Genomic DNA, 9,714 nt, shown 5'->3' on the forward strand with positions numbered 1-9,714 from the left:
TCAATGGCCTTGGTAAGTCAGCCATAGAAATTTCAATTCTAAGAACAGAACACAAGTCAGGTGGCACCTGCTGTAGTACCTGTCTAGGAGGTGCGTGATGATGATCAAGTCTTAGGTGGGACCCATTTGCTGCCTCTCTTGCCCACCCCTCTTCCCACCCTTGTATCTGCTAGGGAGATTCTTGCTCTTCATAGGCAACCAGAAGTCAAGCAGGGCTAGTTTGAATCTCAAGTCCCAGCTGAGGCTTACCATCTGAGTATGTTGGGCAAGTGTCATCAACTCCTCTAAGCCTTGTTTTCCTCTTCTATAAAGTGCAGATGATAATCATAACTAACTTCCTTGTGACATCAGATGACATCTTGAACTAGTCCAGTGCTTGGACAAAGCACACATTCAGTTAGCCTGTTCTCTTTTCTCTGCACTTCCTCAGGCCCCATCTACAAATCTTGTTTAGTAATGAGATGCTTGAGATTCAGGGATTGGGAAACCTCCCCAGCTCTCCCTGTTCTGGTTTCTAACCCCAACGCTATCCACAGTCTGATCACTGCTTAGCCTCTTAGAAGGATCCATGGGCTGGCAGGGTGGTGCACACCTGTAATTTCAGCTACTCAGAAGGCTGAGGCAGGAGGATCACAAGTTGAAGACCAGTCTGGGCAACTTAGTGAGTCTCAAATTTTAAAAAAGGCCAGGGATGTAGCCCAGTGGTAGAATGCCCTTACTAGTTCCATCCCCAGTACCCCACCCCAAAAAGCCAAAGGATAGATATGTAGGCTGCCCATATTACATATGCTTCATTTGTGCCACCGGGTCCCTAGTCTCTGCACTGTCTGCTTCCTTCACTCATGCATATGCCAGAAATTAAGAAAAATGGAATGGGCAGGGTAAATAACTACCCAGAGGCCAAAATGAAAAAGGAAAGTATGGCAAATTGCTCCCCAATTCACCTACTATAAGGGACTGAATTGCCATCAAAGCCATTTAGTTCTTAATCACAAGTAACTGAGGCAGGCTGGGGGTGGAGGGAGCAGCCCTAAAGACTCACTGCAATGTTCCCTCAGATATGCAGGGTGTAAAGGGTCCAGCCTCTCAGAGTTTGGGGTCAGTTAATGTCTTAACCTGTTCCAGCCCTCAGAATAATCAGTGTTAAGCAGGATTAAAAACAAATGTACATTCAATATAAATCACAGGAGATAAAGTACCTTAGCAGAATCCCTCAGAAGCTGATGAGAGGCAGTGGGCTGACGGGTAATCTAAATCCTTGCTCTGCCATTCTTTGGGTACCTTTCTGAAATCCCCTAAATATTCTTGGGCAACACCTCTGTCAATGACTCGTTTCTGGAAGGTAAAGAACCTGGCTAGATCACCTGTGATTATTAGAGCAAATGCCAGAAATCAAAATTATCTTCACAGAGCAAATGAATTGAACATCTACACTTGTATCCCAGATGATCCTGGATGTATGCTAGAATTCCATTTCATTTACAAAATTTATTAATTTGATCATTTATTTATCCAATATTTGTGCAACCAGACACTGTGCTAGGTACCTGACTTCCAAAATTCATCCCAGCCAGGCATGGTGGCACACACCTGTAATCCCAGCTGCTAGGGAGGCTGAGGCAGGAGGATTGCAAGTTCAAAGCCAGCCTCAGCAACTTAGCAAGGCCCTAAGTAATTTAGCAAGAACCTGTCTCTAAATTTTAAAAAGGCTGGGGTTGTAGCACAGTTGTAGAGCACTTGCCTAGCAAGTGTGGGGCACTGGGTTTGAATATCAGCACCAAATTTAACGTAATTAATTAATTAAAGGTCCATCAACAACTAAAAAAAAAAAGAAAGAAAAAGAAAGAAACTAGCCTTTAAAATAGAGGGTGCTGGGGATGTGGCTCAGTGGTTAAGGGCCTCTGGGTTCTATCCCTTGTACAAAAAAATAAAATAAAATATTTTTAAAATCATCCATTTATTGAATAGATACTTGAGTGCTTGTTATTTACCAGGCACTATTTCTTTCTCTCTTTCTCCCCGGCCCCCTCTCTCCTCTCGCTTTATCCTGGCAGAGCTCGGGATAGGAGCATGGGATAGAACTCAGGGTCTCATGCATGCTACATAAGCACTCTACCACTAAGGTATATCCCCCAGCCATGACAGGCGCTATTCTAGGGAAGAGGGATATGGTGACAAACAAAATAAGTTGTAGGAAATTAATGGTGGCAAATTGATAGTATGCAGTGCCACAAAAAGGAATAAAGCAGGTAACAAGACAGAACTTAGAGCCAGGCACAGTGGTGCACACCTGTAATCCCTGTGGCTTGGCAAGAAGATTGAAAGTTCAAAGCCAGCTTCAGCAACTTAGTGAAGCCCTAAACAACTCAGTGAGACCCTGTCTCAAAATTAAAATAAAATAAAATAAAAAGAGCTGGGGATATGGCTCAGTGGTTAAGTCCCCTTGGGTTCAATCCCCAGTACTAAAAAAAAAAAAAAAAAAAAAAAAAAAAGAAGAAGAAGAAGAAGAAAAAAAAAGAACTTAAACTGGGCATGGTGTTATACACTTGTGATCCCAGCAACTTGGGAGAATGAGTTAGCTGTAGAATCACAAGTTCTAGGCCAGCCTCAGCAACTTAGCAAGACCCTGTCAAAATAAAATAAAAAGGTTTAGGAATGTAGCTGAGTGGTAAAATGCCCCTGTGATCCATCCCTAGTACTATAAAAAACAGACCAACAACACTGAGCTTAAATAGACTGTCCGAGTTTTTTTATTTATTTAATGGTGCCAGGAATCCCCTCACACATGCTGGACAAGCACTCTACCACGGAGCCACACCCACAGCCCAGACAGTGCTAGTTTAGACCTTGTCTAAGGAAGGAAGGTCTCTGCAGAGAGATCATTTGAGCAGAAACTAAAACGAAGTGAAGAAGCAAGTCATGTCTATACAGCTGGGGGAAGAGCTTTCCTGGCAGAGGGAAGACATTCAAATGTCCTGAGGAGGAAACAGCTTGGTATTTTCAAGGAACTGCAAGGAGGGTTGGAGTGAGCAAGGAGGTGGGAGAGAAGGAGCTGAAGAGGAAGGCCGGGGCCAGATACATAAGGGCTCTGGGTTTCTTTCCAACTGGATAGCAAGCCACTAGTGGGTTTGTATAGAGGAGTGGCACATGGTTGTGTATGTTATTAAAACCTCATTGGCTGCTTTGCAGAGGTCATTTGTTGGACGGTAAGCATGGAACCTCAGAGCCAGTCAGGTATTGAACCCAAGGGTATGGGTTAACTACTATGGCACCTGCAAAAGGATTGTAAACAGAGAAAAAGGAAGAGGAAAAAACCAACTCTAATAAGACAGGAAAACACACAGTAAGGGTGTTAGGTTATATGAGAGCTGGTTACCTTATAGGAGAGCACAAAACAGAACCTTCAGGGAGAAGGCAGCAGAGGAAGTGACATTTGAGCTGCTTTCTGAAGGAGAAGTGGATTCTATCAGATGAATAAGGAGGGTCAGAGGAAGGTTGTTCCAAGCAGAGGGAACAGTCTAAGCAAAGGCTTGGGGATCATTGTTGAAGGGAGGAGGGAGAATAAGGGCTAGGAGATGGGCCTGGAAAAGTGCTTAGGAACTAGACTGCGAAGGATCTGGAACGTGCCATTCAGGAGTTTGCACTTTATTCTACAGGCAATGGAAAATTCTTGAAGGTCTGTAGCTCATATCATATGCAGGCAGGACTGTGTGTTTGTTTTTGTGGTACTGGAATGGAACCCAGGGGTGCTCTGCCATTGAGCTACGTCCAATCCTTTTTAATTTTAATTTTTTAAAAAATATTTTTTCAGTTGTTGATGGACCTTTATGTATTTATTAATTTACATATGGTGCTGAGAATCGAACCCAGTGCCTCACACATGCTAGGCAAGTGCTCTACCACTGAGCCACAACCTCAGCCCTAATTTATTTATTTTTTTTTTTTTTTGAGACAGAGGCTGACTTTGACCTTGTGATCCTCCTGCCTCAGCCTCCTGAATCACTGGGATGTAAGGTATGCACCATAGCACCCTTCTTAGACCTGGTTTTGAAGATAATGCTGATGCATTTGAGGGCAGATTAGAAGGACACTGAAGGCAAGGCCAAGTAGGTTTATTCAATTAATAGCAATTATTGAATACCCTTCATGTGCTAAATTTTGGAATAGAGTAATAAATAAGTGAATATCATGCCTTCAAGGATTTTTAAGTTTGGAGGGGAGGTAATGAGGGATAAATGTAGAAGCTGGGTCAGATTCAGGAAATATTTCAGAAATATTATCATTAAGACATCTGGAAAATCTCCGATACAGAAAATGAAAATAGCTTGCCTCACTGACGGTGAGATATAATGGCAAAGTATCCTACCGTGTAGAAATAATTTAAAAATAATCCTTCTGGATTGTACATACCTTGCTAGCTTCAGAAGCACTTTCACATGAAGCCTCACACTCGCCTTTAGGTGATACACAAATTGTAATTATTAACTAATTGCATGTTGTTATACTATTTGTATACCAGTCGGGTGAAAATTATGCCAAAGGAGAGTTATTCTGGAGCACGGAAAAGACATCTTCGCAGAATGCAAGGGCAATCGAGATGGGACCACAGCATCAGTCTAGCAAGGGCTGCATATAATTGTCTTTATGTCTCATTTTTAGGGAGAATCCATTCAGAAGGAGTAAGGCAGGGTTGGGGGCCACATTCCTAATAGCTGCGTGGATCTCTCATTTAACATTTCCGATAATGCCATGTCCCTGTAGCAAACTCCTTTAAAAACTCTTCCTTCCTGACTGAGACTTTATGTCATGTGCAGAGTCTTGGAAAAGGTTATGGAGCAGTCACACTTGGAACTTGAATTAATTCTCTGTGACGTCCCTTGTCTAACTCATTCCTTTCTGCCGTTGTCAGAATCAAAAATCTGCAGTTAATCCTCCCTTGTTTTCAGATGACAAAATCTCTCTGTTAGGTTTCAGAAAGCGAGGATTACAAAATGTTCTTATGGTTTTATGTCCTCTGTGGTGATTGGAGAATATAGGAAAGGATTGAAGGAGAATTTTCTTTTGAGGGGTGAGGGGACAGTCAGCATACTAAATAGAAGATTCCTCTCCAAAAATCTGCCTTTGGACCTACATGTTCATCACTTAAGAGGATTCCAAGAATTTTCAAATAAAATAAAAAGACATGGAGGTTATAAAATATGCATAGGTCAAAATTGAATGGCACGCTTAAGACTGTATATCTCGATGTGTATAAATAATAATAAAAAGAAAAACAAGCAAGACAGATGGATCAAAAATAATTAATACTGACAAGTATGACCAACTACTAGACTGTCCTAGGGACATAATTAATGATTTTCAAAATAGTGACTATAGAACTCAACTTGGTTACAAGGGTGAAGGAGAGAAAAAGCATAGATAAGGGAAATTCTACTCCCTACAGACAACTGATTGGTCAGAAGTTATATCTTTATATATATATTTAGTCACAGATGGACACAATACCTTCATTTTATTTATTTATTTTTAAGTGGTGCTGAGGATCGAACCCAGTGCCTCACATGTGCTAGGCAAATGATCTACCACTGAGCTACAACCACAGCCCAGAAATTTTATCTTCAGCACACTTTGCTGGGTGTGATGGCCCACACCAATGATCCCAGCAGCCTGGGAGGTTGAGGCAGGAAGATCACAAGTTCAAGGCCAGCCTCAGCAACATAGTGAGGCCCTAAGCAACTTAGTAAGACCTTGTCTCAAAATAAAAAATAAAAAAGGGCTTGGGAGGGTTAGGGCTGTAGCTCAGTGTCAGAGCGCTTGCCTAGCGTGTGGGAGGCACTGGTTTGATCCTCAGCACCACATAAAAATAAACAAATAAAGATATTCTGCCCATTTGCAACTCCAAAAAAAAATTTTTTTTTTTTAAAAAGGGCTTGGGATGTGGTTCAGTGGTTGAGAGCCCCTGGATTCAATCCCTGATCCAAAAACAAACAAACAAAAAACCATCACATCTGGACTAGCACGTAGCTCAGTGGTAGAGCACTTGTCTAGTATGCAAAAGGTCCTGGGTTCAATCTCTAGAACCATCAAGAAACAAAACAAAAACAAAACAGCACACCTGATCTCCAGCTACTAGAACATACCAACACCACCATTTCTCATTCAGAACATTCCCCCTTTCCTTTCCCTAATACAGAGCAGTTCTCAGCCTCTCTGGAATCTTGGCTGGTACAGGAAATGACCCCCCACCACCACTGTCTGACTTTTTAATACTGATGCTATATACCCCAGGACTCTAGCAATGAGACACATATGATAACTGTGCAAACAGCAAAAGTCAACCATTACATCTACACAGTTTCCATTAGATGAAATTCAACCCAGTTCAGATGACCTAACATCACTCCACAGTGGCCTCCTTTACTATCTGTTTCCCCCTCTAGACTGTGTGTTCCATGAAAGCAGAGATAAGGTCTGTTTTATTCACTACTGGATATCCTACACCCAGCCCAGTGGTGAACACTAATACCATAATAGGTGCTCATCTAACATTTAGCAAAAGGATAGCAAATGAAAAGAAGCAAAACATTATTGTTTTTACAGAAATTAGTCCCCTGTGTGGACTCACTTTAGAGGTAGGAATTCAAAGGATATTCAATATGGGTTGTTTTTCTCCTTTAGAACTCAGGGCCTACGTCATTTCTGCTGTATTATCCTAGGCCCTGAGTGACCAGCAAGTATAAAGGTGTAGATGACCTTTAAGGACCAGCCATGTTTTTGCCACAGGCAGGAGGGTTCTGTGTTTTAATTGCCTGGAGATTCCATCCAAAATCAGAGTCAGCCGACAGTGCAGTCTGTGAGCAGGGCGGTTACATCTGTGGCACTTGGAAACGTGCCTGGCCCTGCACCAAGCAGACCTACTGGTACTGCATGACTAGAAACAAAATACGTTCAGCAAAGGAAGCTCTCGGGCTGCTGCACAGAAAGGTAGAGCCACTCACGAAATCACCTAAAATAAGATTCTGTCAACACTTAAGAATTATCAGAGGAGCCGCGTCTAGTGGCACGTGCCTGTAAGATGGTGAGTTCAAAGCCAGCCTCATCAACTTAGCGAGGCCCTAAGCAACTTAGCAAGACCCTGACTCACAATAAGAATATAAAAGGACTGGGGATGTGGCTCAGTGGTTAAGACCTCTAGATTCAACCCCATGTATTTAAAAAAAAAAAGTAGCAGAGGATTGGGAGGCAGTGGGAAGCTCATATATTTACCAATGAGTATGGAAGTATTTCAGTGTTTTAACAACTCAAAGGTAGTGCAGAGCGTGTCAGCTGACTTCTGGGCCTCAGAATTGTTAGGATTAGACCAATCACAAAATGTCCAGGATGCCTTGGCTTCACTGAAGGCTGCCACTTGAGCGCATGCGTGTAATCTCTGCAACTTGGGAGGCTGAAGTAGGAGGATCCCAGATTCAAGGCCAGCCTCAGCAACTTAGCAAGACCCTGACTTAAAATTTTAAAAATAAAAATAAAAAGGGCTGGGGATGTAGCTCAGTGGTAGAGTGACCCTGACTTCAATCCTCTTTACTGAAAAAAGAAAAAGAAAAGGTAAAAGAAAACTGCCATTTGCAGGCATTATTTATTTATTCATTTATTTTTAATGAGATATAGAGGCAGAGTCTTTGCAAAGACACCTAAATATTGGAGTTCTGTCTGACGAGGCTCCTCACATTACAGTCCTGACATAATCTTCCCTTAATGAAGGTGACATCACTGACGTAAAGGTGGATTCCAGGCAGCTGCCTATCTGGGGAATAATCGATTCTGCAGGTATGTGACTCACTTTTAGAGACAGGAGTCCAAGACCTCATCAAGCAGATCTCTCCTCTCCCGTCTCCAACACAGCCAGCCCTGTCCCTGTACTTATGTGTAACCCAGCAACAAGGATGTACACAAGGGCCAAGCTGAATGAAGAAGTCAGAGTCTGCACTACCATCTCCAGAGACACTCAGCTTTAAATGGAGGAGGGTTTTTAGACAAAAATCCCACCAATTCTCTACCCTTTCAACTTCACTCTCTGTTCTCTTTTTATCTGCTTTCAGCCTTTCCAATTAATCTTGGAATGAGAGCCCAAGGCAAGAAGCCAGCAGTGCCCGAGGAATGCTAAAGAGCAAACTGATCCAGAGAATCAAATGCCAGCGAGGGACCCCACAGCAGAGAGACAGACACTGTGAGCAACGCTCCCGCTACCATGAGGCTTGCGAGGCGTGTGCGCGGGTCTCCGCATTGGCACCATCTGCCAATTCCTCAGGAGGACAGAACAAACCAGCGAGGCATGAAGATTAGATTATGTAACGCTCGAGGATTGCTGTTTTCAAAGAGGAAACAAATGGAACGAATTGATTTGCTTGTCAAAGTCATGTCACTGAAAGAGACCCGTTCCCTCCTTTTCTGAAGGACCTCATTAAACAGGGGAATGATTTTCCAGACTCACAACGCGAGAGACCAAAATCCACTCCATTCATAAGAGCAGGTGCAATTTCCAGAGTCGCAGGGACGAATCCTATTCTGGTCTTCCTGCTTGAAAAAAATGACCATGCAGCTGCTACCTAAAGGGCACCAACATGGCAGGGAACATAGCTGGCAGTTGCTACCAGAAGATCCAGAACCCGTGTGCTTTGCCTCTACTCTCTTACTTCCAGGGAAGCAGCATCTAATTTTGAGACCAGTGGGGACATATTTACTATTCAGAGCTCTAAACAAGTGCTTTGATAGACTGGGGACGTGTTCTTAAAAATACATGCAGGAAGGAAAATAAGATGCTTTTCTGGGACCCCTCTATCATTGCTGGGCTTCTCAGAATTGCTTTGTGTAGTGTATGCAGTAGAAACGAATGAATGCAAACCCCAAGCTTGCTGCCATGGTCCTATCCCCCCTGAGGTTTCCCTGCCTTGCTAAGACACCAAGATTGAAATATCAAGTCTTTATTCAACATGTAAATGAAACCTGCTGTACTGGATATTTTCCATTTGCTCCTCCAGACCTACTTGTCTAACCTTCTCTGTCCTGCCCTTTGCCCTGGGGTGCTGACCTATATGAATGACTCCAACTTGCTGCACTGCCCTCTAGCTTTGTTGGGTATAGCCAAGGGGAGACAGCAGCAGGAAACTGAAAGACACAAGGAATATGAGGTTAGCTGGGCATGATGGCACACACCTGTCATCCCAGTAGCTCGGGAGGCTGATGCAGGAAAATCTCGAGTTCAAAGCCAGCCTCAGCAAAAGTGAGGTGCTAAACAACTCACTGAGACCCTGTCTCTAAATAAAATACAAAATAGGGCTGGGGATGTGGCTCAGTGATCCAGTGCTCCTGAGTTCAATCCCCAGTACTCCCTAACCCCCCAAAAAAGGAGGATAAGGTTGACGTAACTCTTCCCCCAACTCCCTCCCTGCCAGATCATCTTAGGTTGGTTGTGTCTTTTGATAAAAGATCACCCCTTCTTCCCAAGGTTGTCCTTCCCACACAACCCTCTTTTAATGGATTCTATAATCTCTCCCTCCCCTCAACCTTCAGATCTAGGAGTGGTAAAGGCTATTGCTAGTCCCCTGGGTACTATCCATAACCTTATGGTTTCCCTGTGCCCTACCCAAACCTTGCAGATAGTCTCTTTATTAAATCCTCCTCTAATTATCTACTTTGAGTGTGCCATCTGTTTCTTAT

This window comes from Callospermophilus lateralis, chromosome 1, assembly GCF_048772815.1.
Source record: "Callospermophilus lateralis isolate mCalLat2 chromosome 1, mCalLat2.hap1, whole genome shotgun sequence".
Lineage (NCBI taxonomy): Eukaryota > Metazoa > Chordata > Mammalia > Rodentia > Sciuridae > Callospermophilus > Callospermophilus lateralis.